General features: G+C 30.1%; 1 pseudogene; it reads left to right on the top strand.

The window, feature by feature from the left end:
* Positions 1-4,373: 4,373 nt before the first annotated feature.
* Positions 4,374-6,453, top strand: LOC140853231 (probable glutathione S-transferase parA; annotated as a pseudogene).
* The last annotated feature ends 6,223 nt before the right edge of the window (positions 6,454-12,676 follow it).

Here is a 12,676-nt window from a genome sequence, read left to right as displayed (position 1 = left end):
GGAGGTTCATAATCATACCTAATCTCATCAACTCTATCCGTAGGCCTCATAATCATTACTTGCTGCATCTATTACCATTGTTCTATATAGACTCACATCACCTTTCATATATATATATATATATATTCTCATTTCTGCTTATTGAAGGTTCTCCGACACCCATTGTTTTTCATAGGATTTACCATGTAAAAGCCATACAGTATCCTTCAATAAATCTTTTTCTATATAACTGTATTCTCACTTCATCATGAGTACTCCACTTTTGATTGTGACATTTAGATCACGGACATCTTATTTTATTCTCACTCTGGTACATAGATTGAAAAAAAAGGTAAAATCAAGAAACTCTTCAACCTTCGAAATACAGTCAGCATTTATATACCCATTAGTTAATCAATTATATATCCAAGTATGGCCCTTGGACATGTTTTAGTTCTATACTAATAAAAGAAATAGGATAAATAGCATATACTAATACAAGAAACATGATAAATAGCAGAGAGTTTCATTATATCACACTCTTATAAATATTACATATACAACAATTAACAACAAACACTAATATTCCAAATATTGCATCACAAATATTACATCATGTTGATAAATTTAGAATATCAAGTAGAATGTTGATGAATAATTACATTATGTAGAATATCAAGAAAAATATTTTGGCACTTTATAGTATTGGCATTTATATCTGAAGCCCTTGTTCTTAATACATCTGAGGTAGCACCATCCAGTCTTTGAGACTGTCTTTTAACTTCATTAAGATCCTTGTATTTTTTATCTTTGATACTATACACTCAAAAAAAAAAATATTGATATCATAAATCAAATCAAGATTAATCCTGGATTTTTTTTGATAAAAAATCCCCCAAATCCCACAAAGTATCATGCTTCTACTAAGGTTAAGCTCATAAAAACTCAAGGGACCAACTCAAAGCACCACAACTCATACAAAATTTCAGATAAAAATCCCAATCAAAACTAGACATAGGTCGAGGTGGGGCTCTCCCTCACAATCTTCATCTCCCCTCCCGGCATGATTCTCACTGACAATTAAGAATTTGAATCTGAAAAAAAAAAATAATAATAAGCTTGATAGTTAAGTAGATAATGAGTCATCTTTTCGAGATATTTCATAAATTATTGTGAAAATAATTAAACAAAGTAGCACCAAAATCTTTTTTTTTCTTTTCCTCCTCCACTATTTCACTTTTTGTTTTTCTCACTACCTATATCTTTTCTTTCGCATGGTCTCTGTTGCCTTACCACTAATTAGGGCCACATACTCTTCTTTATTTTTCTATTTATTTAATTTTTTGATAAAGTTTTATTTATTTTTAAAAGATATGGATTTCATATGAAGAGGGACTACACCAACAAATCTCTCCCTTCTAACTCACGTGAAGGTTCCATTAAGCCCATTTTTTCTCTACAAATAATAACTTTTTCATGGATAATGTTTTAGTCATTATATCCGACCCATTATCTTTGGTATGGATTTTTTTGAGATATAGCAACTTTATTTTTAAAATATCTCCAACCCAATACTATATCACATCAATGTGCTTAGATCTCGAATGAAATATTGAGTTCTTTGAAAGATGGATAACACTTTGATTGTCATAATAAAATATACATTTCTCTTGTTCTAGGCTCAACTTATATAGAAAATTTTTTATCCATAAAAGTTTATTATAAGTTTCTGTAACTATAATATACTATGCTTCTATAGTGGATAAAGTAGCATATTTTTGTTACTTAGATTGCCATGATACTTCTTCCCCTGAAAAGTTATTTTAGGTATCCTAATGTAGATTTTCTAAAATCTATATTATTAGCTATATTTATATCTGTATACCCATCCAATATAAATTTATCATTACTAAAGCACAAACAGACTATAAAAGTACCTATGAAATATCTAAGGATAGATTTAACATCTGTCGAATATTTTTTACCAAGATTAGAGAAAAATCGATTTACAACAACAACTGCATGAGCAACATCTAACCTTATACAAACTATGATGTACATCAAACTATCAATTGCGGATGCATAAGGAATCTTTTTTATTTCTTTGTTATCTTTCTCACTTGTAGGATATTGTTTTGAACTTAACTTGAAGTAATCTGTAAGCAGAGATAAAACTGGTATAAACTTGCTCATATTGAATCTTTCTAATTTTTTTTTCGATATATTTTTCTTGAGATAACTAAAGCTTTCTGCTTTTTCTATCGCAAGGAATTTTTATGCTACAATTTGTTTAGCTGACTTCAAATCTTTCATGGCAAAAGACTTGTTCAATTCATTTTTCAAATTTTCAATCTTTTTAGTATCATGACCAATAATTAACGCATCATCTATATAAAATAAGAGAATAATTAATTTTTCAACGAAGAATCTTTTTATAAATACACAATATTTGCTATACCCATGGTTTTACATATTTCATTGTTATTTTTTTAGATTCTTATTTAAAATACCCTAAGTATATCAATATATATTTAAAAAATATAGTTTGTAAACATAAGAATGACCGGTTACTTTGATATATGGAATTAAAAATTATTAACAAATAAGTTTTATTGGTTCTTTTTTTTAATCTAGTTTTTAATAATTTATATTTAATTATTAATTATTATATTTTAACTAGAAAAGAATAGTTTGAAGTTTAATTCAAACTAAAAATTTGACCTAAATTCCAACATTTTGGATCGGAACAGATCATATTTGACCATAATCTGATCTGAATAACCTGCTAGCTCTAAAATCCTTTTCATGGATTTGACCTGAGCAGCTGATGGATTAGGTTCAGATCCAAAATTATGATCCCGATATGAAAACCGGTCAAGTCAGGGCCAAGCACGCCGCCGCCATACAATTTGACCTTTGTGCAGCCCCAACTTCAAATTTATCTTATTAAAAAAAAAAAATCCATTCCAGACTTGTAGCATGCAATCAGAAAGTACAACGTATACATTTCATCGGATGCGATTGGTCAAAGTCTTACCACATCATCACTATCTCACTTCCAATTTACATTCGCGATCATGCCCAGGCCACTTTTGCCCGCATGATTTTCCTACTCTTTTGTTACTCCTAACTCCGTCCATCGTGCGTTCAACTTTCGGCCTTTTCAAACTTATTTAATAATATAATAAAAAAATATTAATTTAATAAAAAATATCAAAAGATGATCGTATAGAGCTGTCCAAAAGATCATGGTCCGTGGGTCAATCTATTTAGGCTCTAAAAATAATAACATTTAATTAATATTTTAACAATTTATTTAATAAAATTTTTTTTAATACAATTTATTTATGATCCAATCTATGAAGGATTAGTCTGTCTAATTCATGGATCGATCTATTTATTTAAAAAAAATTATAATTTTGATATAAATCTAGTTTGACTCAATATTATTTGGATAATATTTATTATTTATGAGTTTATTTGATTTTATAAAATTTAATTAATTTATATTTTTATATTTTTTAAAAAAATAGAAATTATGATATTATTATAAATTTTTTAAAATTATTTTATATTTATTTTTGATATTTTATTATTTGATATAAAAATTAATTTTATTTATTTATTTGATGGAATATTATGTTTAAAAAATTTTTAATTTATAATAAATTTTTAAAATTTTAAATTATTTTTATTTTTTATAAATTATAAGGATCGATCCGTCTGATCTTTCGTTTATAAGGATTAGAGTTGGACTGTCTATTTGATGGTTCGCTTATTAAAAAAAAAAAAATTTTGATCCGATTCTAATGAGCCCGGCTCGTGAAGGGCCGGCTCTATGACCGAGAGCGGTCCGGTTAACACGTACTTTTGGTGTAACCAAGGCAGATGACCAAAACAACCTACTCCTTACTTCGCGATTCTTCTACGCCGGCGGGCCACTGACGCCCGCCTAATCGTACGATTCGCATTCGATCGCCAACTTACAGCGTGTCAACGACCCATTCCAAGTCGCCCCACATTGACACCGCCTCGCCTTCTCAAATCTCAACCCTCCATCATCCAACCAACGGTGCTCTCCTCTTGACTCTCCCAATCCCTGTGACGCAAGCCATGACACATTCCCACCTAGAACTCTCCGGAAAGCGGGACCATCCAAAGAGCGGGTGGGAAAAAAAAAATTTAGAAGGACAGGGCTGCATCTTCCACCTTCTCTCACACGAATCCACCGTTGGATCGCTCAACGACCGGCTGATACAACCCGGGCCCATTTTTATATCCCCCCGTCCCCCGGGCAAAAGAGAGAGGAAATAGACGAGAGGAGATGACGTGAGATGTTACGTCACTCATCGTTAACGGAATCCCATCACTCTACAAAAAGGCTACCTCAGACTCTTTTCCGGGCCATCCGAAAGAAGCGATCCTAATCGAGAGAGAGAGAGAGAGAGAGAGAGGAGGGTATAAAGGAGAGATCAATGGCGACGGCGGAGAAGGGGGTGGTGCTGCTTGACGCGTGGGTGAGTCCGTTCGGGCAGCGATGCCGGATCGCGCTGGCGGAGAAGGCGGTGGAGTACGAGTACAGCGAGCAGAATCTTGCCGACAAGAGCCCGCTGCTGCTGAAGGTGAACCCCATCCACAAGAAGATCCCGGTGCTCATCCACGACGGCAAACCCGTCTGTGAGTCCCTCATCATCGTCCAGTACATCGACGAGGTCTGGACCAAAAACCCCCTCCTCCCCTCCGATCCCTACGAACGCGCCAAGGCCCGCTTCTGGGCCGACTTCGTCGACAAGAAGGTAATTGATTAATTAATTATTATGCGTTCAATTTTCTTGATTTTATTTTATTTTTTCTTTTTTGGGCTCCATCTTTCTTTTTTCTTTTGCTTCTTTAAATGTTGAAGTTGGTGTTGGTGACGGGACCACTGGTCCCCTACCATTGTGATATTCGTTGCGTCGTTTTATGCCGACTGTTTACTCGTTGACGCCGGATACATCCAGAGAAGTTGTTCCTTCCCTTTTTTTTATTTTTCTATTTTTTTTATGTGTAGGCTAATCTCTCTCTCTCTGTTTTTTTCCTTGTCAGGAAAATAATAATAGACATATGAACACTTAAATTAAAAAAAATATATTTTTTTTAAATAGAGTTTGGAAATTGAAAGTGCAAAGGTGGTAAATATTTGGGTTGATTTTAAAATTGATAGATGAGGGAGGTTTCCTGAATATGGATTTTGATTTTGCCGAGTCATCTTTTTATCACCAACTGCTCAGCTCAAATTTTACCCAAAAAAAAAACTGCTCAGTTCAATTTAAGTTTAATTAAAACAAAAAGAAGGAAAAAGTTGTCGATGAGGATTCGTTAAAATGGAAAGTGAAATTGAACCCGGGACTTGGAGACCACGAGGGCTCTCTCTACGAGGGTGAAGTTTGTCGTCAGACTATTTGCTGAAAGTGTAAAGAAACGGAATTCGAGAAATTTTTTATTTTTAATAGCTGGGAGGCTATTACTTGAAATGGTGTCCACGTGACGTCTTCTGCTATGGGAGGGCCCATGCAGCTTATCTGTGTATAGAGATTATTTGCGTATTTCGAACGCATGACATGCCAAAACATTCTTGCCATATCTTTTCTTACCGGCCACATAGTGACAGTTTCTATTTTTCGCTTTTCTTTTCTCCTGTCCGATGAATGATGCTAAGAAGACACACTGACGAGGTGTATAAGATTTGCTGTCCTTCTTTAGAAATCAATATATTTGTATAAAATCTTGACCAGTTTGGGTTTGTTCTGTCGTTAGGTCTATGAATGTGGGACAAAGCTGTGGAAGCTCAAGGGGGAGGCACAACAGGAGGCCAAGAAGGAAATGATTGAGATATTGAAGCTTTTGGAGGGTGAGCTGGGAGACAAGAAGTACTTTGGGGAGAGATTTTTGGCTTTGTGGATGTAGCATTGGTGCCCTTCACAGCCTGGTTCTACGCCTACGAGACCTGCGCCAACTTCAGCGTTGAGGCGGAGTGCCCTAAGCTGGTGGCCTGGAGCAAGGGGTGCATGGAGAGGGAGAGCGTGGCCAAGTCCCTTCATGATCCCCATAAGGTCTACGAGTTCGTATGCTTCCTCAAGAAGAAGTTTGGAATGGAGTAAAAGAAGGAAAAAAAAAAAAAAAACAAAGAAGAAGAAGAAAAACATGGTATATGGAGGGAAGAGGAGATGAAAGAGTCCATGGTTTCAGCAGGAGCTCGTGTTTGCTTTGTGTGTGTGGTTTTTTTTTCCTTCTTTTGGGATGTAGTATGTGTTTGGAGGCTGGACGTGGGCAATCCCTGTTGCCTCTGTCCACCGACTGTCCTGTTTTTTTTTTTCCCTCCTTTTGAGATGTAGTATGTGTTTGGAGGCTGGACGTGGGCAATCCCTGTTGCCTCTGTCCACCGACCGTCCTGTGGTCCTTCGCTTCTGAATAAAGCACTCTGTTACACTGTTATGTTTCAATTTAATCAATGTCATGAATTGATTGTTAACAGTGTTAATCAGAAAGGTGTGGAATATCCCAGAGCCTTGGTCATGGGCAGGTAAGCTACGCTTATTTTGATCTGAAGGGGAGGAGATTGGATAAGTCAGGATATGAATATCGCATGCAGGTTGGGCTGTGATCAAACGTGTTCCACGAAATCAGGTGAATAGTCTAGCTCGAACAACGAAGCAACCATGCATTGTTAACTGTAGAAACCTATGATGAATGTAAAGGAAATATTTTACTTGCCCTAGATAAGATTATATTCACTAATCCAGTACAATTGTAAAAGCATATTTTAACATTGAATATGGTTATTTGAGCATTGATCCTATATCTATTTGGGATCACAAGAGAAAGGATGGATAGTTTTTGTCAATCATTTGCTTCAAAAAATTTTAAAAAAGATAGATGAAAGAAGGAATTTTTCATCCATCCTAATCTACTAATTTGTATCAAGACATAATGAAAGATGGATGGAGCATGTAAATAATGAATTATATATTCATAAAATTATCACTTATTAATTTTTTTGATAAAACTTTCATTTTTTATTTTTTATTTATATATATCTCTATTTTATTTATATTATTAATTCTATATAATTAATTTTTTTATGTATTTTAATTTTTAATACATAATTTTCATAATTATAACTAAATAATTAGAATTATTTTTTATTTTCTATTTATAGTTACCATTTTTAGTAAACTATTTCTATTAAATTAATTGATTATTTAAATAAAATTATAAATTAATTATTTATTTATATTAATATATAAATAAATTAATTTATATATTTAACTTATAAAATTATTTATTTAGATAGTTAAATTAAATTAAAATATTTATATAATTTTTTTATAGTTATAAATTATAAAGATTATAAGTTTATATGTTACTGTACTTATTTAGTGTAAATAAATATTATAAATTAATTGTGATAATTAGGGGTGTAAATTGATTGGATTGGATTGGATTGGATTATACCTAAATCCAACTTCAATACAAAATATTTTGGACTTAAAAATTTGACTCCAAAACTAAACCAAATATTCTATTAGTCCAATCCAATCCAATCAAAAAAGTTTGAATTGGATTGGACTGGATTTTTAAACTTTTACATATATTAGATTGCAATTTGGATCATAGTGCAAAAACAAGTTATATGAATTCGAAATATATATTACTTATAGGTACTCTATAACATTGCTCTATATCTAATAACTAATATTATAATAGCAATAGATGAGAAATAAAAAATATAAATTTCAATACTAAAGATCTCAATAAATTGTGCTATAATAGCATCATGTCAAAAATATAAGTTCTAGATTTTCAAAAAAAACTACATCACTAAAATATAATAAGTTCCATAACATTAAAAAGAAACTAAACTTGAAACACAAACACATATTATATATACATATATATATATATATATATATATATATATATATATATGTATATATATATATGTATATGTATATACGTATATATGTATATATATATGTATATGTGTGTGTGCGTGCGTGTGTGTCTATATACGTGTGTGTGTGTGTATGCGCGTGCATATGTAAAATCCAAACTAAAAGAATGGATCGGATTTGGTTTAGATTCATAGTTTGGACTTTGGATTGAATTTAAATTTTATAATATTAAATTTAAATCTAAATATAAAATTTAAAATTTTTAAAAATTGATTTTAGATCCAAAATCAAAATCCAAAAATCTGATCCAATCCTCTAGTTTGATTTGGATCGGTTTGGATTTTGGATTTTTTTCAATCTACTGATATCTCTAGTGATAATAATTTTTATTAAAAAATAGTTTGATAAAATTATCATATAAATATTATTATTATTATTATTTTTTATATCAAATAAGAGGAGAAATTATTTTTCACTAAATAGAAGAGAGAATAGGTAGAAAATTCACTTTTGGAATGATCTTTCATGTAATCTCTTACTTCCGTGATCACGAGGCGCACATTATTATTATTTTTTTTATCAACTAGGCGGCAGGCACGAGTCAAGAACCCAACCCCATGTTGATTATTTGGTGTTGGCTCGTGTCTGGCTATCTGAGCCTCGTCATTGGGAAAGTGTGAGATTGTATGGAAGGCTGGTCCAGAGGCCACGTGGGCCATTTTTGACCGCCCAAGACTGTCCTATCTGTCTCCTCTGACCCGCATTGTTTGCCGCCCTCTCAGGTCCTAACTACAATCAAGGCAAAATATGATCAGGCCCGAAAATTTTATTCGATTCGTTATAAATAAATTTAAATTATAAATAAATAAATTTATTTAATTTATTTAATAATTAAATTAAATTTAAATTTTAAATATTTAATCCATTTAATTCGTTTAATATTCAGATTGAATTGTATCAAGATAATTTATTTAATTTATATAATCTATTTTTAATTTATTTAATTTAATTTATTTAATTTATTTAAAATCTATTTAATTTATTTAAAATCTGTTTAATTTATTTTTGATTTATTTAACATAATTTATTTAACTCATTTAATCTATTTAATCTGTTTAATTTAATTTAATTTATTTAATAAATATATTAAATAGATTAAATCAAATTATTTATTTAATAAATAAATTAAATTTAAATTTAAAATTTTAATTTATTTAATAAATAAATTAAATTTAAATTGATAATTTTTTGATCCACAATATATCGATGGATTCATTTACGATCTAATTCGAATCGATTGCCATGATACATTCCCCTGCAATCACGTCCGGCCCCTCTCTCTCCCTTTTGTCCTCCCTCTTTCCGCGGCGTGTCATGATACATTCCCCTGCAATCACGTCCGGCCTGACTTTCTGGTACGTCGTTGTTGTATGAGCCGCGTAGCGGGTTTTGACCCAAACTTTGAAAATAAGTTCTTGATCGTGTCCCCATTTGCATCAATAGCATACTGTTCATTTAAATTATGAAAATAATATAAAATTTTAATTTAATTAAAAATATCCTAGATAGAAACAGGGATGATAAACAATCAATAGCTAGATTATTAAACAACTTATCATCTCGATTATAATTTCTTTATGGATGACATTGTCAACGGATCTTCTGCACGATCAATTTAAAATTATTTTTTTAAAAAAATTAAAAATATATAAAATAAAATATATAGTTAGCATATTTTACATTATCACATTTAGTGATTTTATTGGCCGAGTACTCTGGCGAAAAAGATTATTTTGAACCTACATTTTAGAAATAGATTCTTTTAGAATTTGAGATGGAGGTGCAAATAGAGTACTTTCATATAAATTATGCGGCTTAGATTCATCTTTTCTGAACATCCTAGTTACTTTAAAACTAAAGATGTTATTATCAAAATTTTTTAAATCAAATATTATCTGAAAAATATAGAGATTGCTAAGAGTGTTTTTAATAATAGCTAGAAGAATGAATCTTTCACATACTGCATCTATTGCAAGATTCAATACTAAAATATTAATTAACTGTTTAGCTAATTTTTTAATTTTTAAAGTTTGTTATATCGATACCATCATCAACAACGGTGTTCAATTTATGCTTGATAAGATTAGATATATCATAGTTACTTTTCATTGGTTAAAAATTTATTTGATCTATAAGAAATAAATTAGAAATAATTAAAAAAATATTATGATTACATCATGGTATCGGAGGTTGACTATTCTTACTGCATTGGTTACAAAAAATTATCACCATAAAGTTTTATCACGATTCTACAATTATAGTATGATTTGTGCCACTGATCATAATATGCATCTATTTCTTTTAGCTTTCTTTTAAATTTGCTTTGCATGTAAATTCCATTTCTTAAAAAGAGAGAAAACTAAATTTTTGTGTCAAAGTGTACGGTAATTTTATAATCAAACATCAAGAATATACCTGAAATTCATACAGATTTAATTTCAATATTTTTTCAATAATTTTTTTATTGGTAGTGGCTACGATAGATCAATAATAATTTGTTACTCTTACTCCATAAATTTAATCAGAGCAATCAGTGCCTTCATCCTAGATATATGTTCCGATCAAAATAAATAATTCCAATGTTTGTTAGACATAATGTGATAAATTTTTACATGTCAAGCTGTGCTGGTATTCTTTTGTTTGTAGCATGGCCATGTCCATATAAAATCTTGATTCCAAACACATTGATAAGCATATTTTTTATATAAATGCAGAACATGCAAATTACTTTGATGATAAGAATATTGATTCTTCTATAAAAAAAATATTGTATAGAAAAAATTAACTTTATATATTCTTATAGTCATATGTATCAAAATAATGATAGCAGAGCCTTCTTTTTGTTCTTCATGAATCACATTCTGATCCATTTTTGCAAGAATTTATGCATATATAATGATATTATATGGTTTAAAAATAGGTAAGTATAATAATTTGATAATAGTATTTGCTTCTAGTAATCAAAAAAGAAATTAGGCTGATGTATATTACTCTAGATTTTCTACTTTTAGTATTCGTTTATAAACTAATTTTGTCTAACATACATCTGTTCAAGAGATCCAAAAGTTGTTACATGACCAATAACGTCTACCAAATAAATGCTTTAATATAACAAAATAATATATAATTTTTTAAAATTTAAATTTCAAAAGGTAGTAGGTAAAATATATGCCATACCTATTAAATAAAGATCATTATAATTTTTAGCCAATAATTCATCAAAACTAATATAATTAATTTTTTGAAGAGGTATGGTGCTCGTATTGTTGGCAGCTTTCTATACAACTATTTATCTATTGATATAGATAATATATTATTGAATAATATTACTAAAACTTTTTTTATTAAAAGTGATATTAAATTTTTCAAAAAAATATAAATTTCCTTCGATGAGGATATTCTTGAATTACGTAGCATGTTCTTTGTGAATCAATGCTTAAATAGTACTTTCCTATATAACATAAATTTAGATAAAATATAAATATATAGAACATGTATATATAAAAATTTTAATAAAAAAAATCTTCATTCATTAAGGCATAAACAATGCTCAATAGTTGGTTTATTAGCATTGGGATTCAAAGTTTGAGTTTGATTCTTTGGCTTCATTTTCAAATGATAATTGTAATAGTAAAATTGTACTCCTGTCACACCCCTAATCCAACATCTGGATCAGATATGTAATAGCCACACACTCTTCAGAGCAAATTCTAAAAATATACAAGACTTACAAAATTAATTTCTTACAATCTCAACATCTCATTAACACTAATATCGATCTCAATTTATAATAAATTCCACATTAACAAATGTCAAATCTTCTATAATTCACAAAACATGATCATCTAGCAATCATTAATGGTATTCTATCTAATTGATCCTTTCAATCATAATTTCAACTATAGCTAAATGTATGTATCCTATAACTCTGAAAAAAAAAAGAGTAGAAAGAGGGGTAGTGAGCTTTACAATCTAGTAAGAATTTTCGTATATCACATTAATATAATAATATAATCTGAAAATAATAGTATAAAATAAAGTATAAAATTTCATATTCAATATCTAAAATAATGTAAACATCCATATAAATATATGTCAAATATCTATCTTGTCAAAAAAGATTTGTTATCATATGTCAGCAAGTGAAAGTCTTTTATTCAATATTAGTTTCATATCTTATCATTCATTTCTCTTATCACATATTCAATTTTTTTTAATTTTTTTCTTTCTGGCTTTGGACTAATCAAAATCATATCTCAATCTTGGTCTGCCCAAAATCCCATGCGTAAGCCCATGAGGATTGTCCCAGTATAAGCTCCTGATGGATTATCTCAAGCATAAGCTCCTGGTCAGTTGTCCCATATATAAAAGCCCATGGGGGCTGTCCTAAGCAAAAGCTCCCGACGGATTGTCTCAAGCATAAGCTCCTGAAGACTGTTCTAGGTATAAATTTCTGATGGACTCTTCCATGACAAGACTAGTTCAAACTATATCTTTTTCATCCATTTATTTCATATTGATTTCATTAAATCAATTTTATTTACAGTGTGATCAAAATAAGTATCATCTCTTCTTATGTCATTCATTATCAATCACTGATAAACATTTATAGTCAAATATAATGTATTCATGCTAAAAAATTATATAAAAAATAATAGTATCTCAAACATGATAAATCATCAACAAAACTTCAATGATACAAA

This window comes from Elaeis guineensis, chromosome 13 (assembly GCF_000442705.2).
Source record: "Elaeis guineensis isolate ETL-2024a chromosome 13, EG11, whole genome shotgun sequence".
Classification (NCBI taxonomy): Eukaryota; Viridiplantae; Streptophyta; class Magnoliopsida; order Arecales; family Arecaceae; genus Elaeis; species Elaeis guineensis.
The sequence above is the reverse complement of the archived record's forward strand: the minus strand, read 5'-3'. Positions and strand labels throughout refer to the sequence as shown.